The 1756-nt window shown below is 44.4% G+C and overlaps 1 pseudogene; it reads right to left on the reverse strand.

Moving 5' to 3' along the window:
- Positions 1 to 1332: 1332 nt before the first annotated feature.
- LOC124726400 lies at positions 1333 to 1450 on the reverse strand (annotated as a pseudogene).
- Between the last annotated feature and the right edge of the window lie 306 nt (positions 1451 to 1756).

Genomic DNA, 1756 nt, shown 5'->3' on the forward strand with positions numbered 1-1756 from the left:
GTATGGTGGATTGCGGAGTATGTATGTAGATGGAGATGTAGACATGCATTCATGTTAAAGGGAGCATGCACTGAACTTCACACTCCCTGTGGCACTGTCCAGAGATCGCGGTATCTCCTCAAAGTCGGTAACACATATCGATAACACAGACGTAGCGAGGGCTTGCTGCGATCCGCATCAGTCGAGCTAGGATGAGCTCCACCCATTTGGGCCCTGTTCTATATCTCTCCGCCATTTTGCGTTTCGGTACGCGAGCGCACTGAACGGTCTTGTTTTCGAAACAGAGCCACAATATCATTCTGTAAGCATTTCGAAAGCGATGCCGGACGGTCCTACCGAACCTAAACGCTGTTGTTAGTTCTCCTTACGCCAACCAATGAAAAGCAATCTGCCTCGGATCCGCGCATGCGCACTGCAACGCCACAGCGGCACGAACTCGAAGTGGCTAGCAGTCGACGCAGACATGCCATTCTTCACAGTACAGAAAAGTGTGATTAGAGCACATAATATTGTTCAAATTTCGCTGACCACCGGCTTCCTTGAATGCATGATAACGATAGAATATTGACTGTGTTCTGGAAACTGTCGTGAATGTCACATTTTCATTTTATTCTCATTCACATCGACGTCTGGTTTTGAATCTTATGTTTCGGAATATGAGCTAGGAATGGAGTGTAGTACCACATTATACAAATACAACTATAGAAACACCCGAAAATTTCGTGATTTTTTTTTTTCTTTTCCGTCGTTCTTTAGTTGCTTTAAAATTCATGGAGGTACGTACCGTCTGTGAAACTAACTGATGACAGTTCGTTTATTGCCATAGGCTTTTCGCTCCCTTATTTCGTGATGCTTCACAAATAAAAGAAGCGAAACGCGTATGGGAATAAACTGCCTTCACCCATCTCCACGAACCCGAAAAATTGTTTAAGAGAGTGTCAAAGAATAAAAAGATGCATTGAATGTTGTTGTAGCTAGCTCCTAGAGATCCAGATGATGAAGTAGCCTACTTCCCTAAAATTTAAGAAATCGCTTTTTCAAGAGCGTGTGGCAAGTGCAGCTGTAGTTCGTTGTAGTTTATAATATGCATCTGATGAATCAAAATGTTTCACATATATTGGTAAACTCTTCCCGAACAAGCTATGAACGCCCAAAGGTACCGACCGGCCGCCGTGTCATCCTCAGCCCACAGGCGCCACAGAATGCAGGTATGGGGCAGCATGTGGTCAGCACACCGCTCTCCGGCCGTATGTCAGTTTCCGAGACAGGAGCCGCTACTTATCAAGCAAGTAGCTCCTCAGTTTGCCTCACAAGGGCTGACTGCACCCCGCTTGCCAAAAGCACTCGGCAGACTGGATGGTCACCCATCCAAGTGCTAGCCCAGCCCGGCAGCGCTTAACTTCGGTGATCTGACGGGAACCGGTGTTACCACTGCGGCAGGGCTCTTAGCCTATATTCGTATAGTCTGAAAATATTGTCTCTGTCTACTGTTGTTAAGGATTCGATCGCAGATAAATACTTGTGACAAGCTAGAGTATAAAGACAATTGTTACTAGTTATGTTCGCAGTAATTTATTTTGTACTCTAACATTCCCGTCCGACCACACTCGGTAATCCCTACGTATTCCGAAAAAAATGGTGAATTATTTGTGACTAGAAGTAATATAAATGACACTGTCATTTGTTTCACACACAGTAATTTTATCTTTGATTTCTTCAACATATGGAAGTCATGAAATCGGGGATATTCGTTACT

Source organism: Schistocerca piceifrons, chromosome 1, assembly GCF_021461385.2.
Source record: "Schistocerca piceifrons isolate TAMUIC-IGC-003096 chromosome 1, iqSchPice1.1, whole genome shotgun sequence".
NCBI lineage: Eukaryota > Metazoa > Arthropoda > Insecta > Orthoptera > Acrididae > Schistocerca > Schistocerca piceifrons.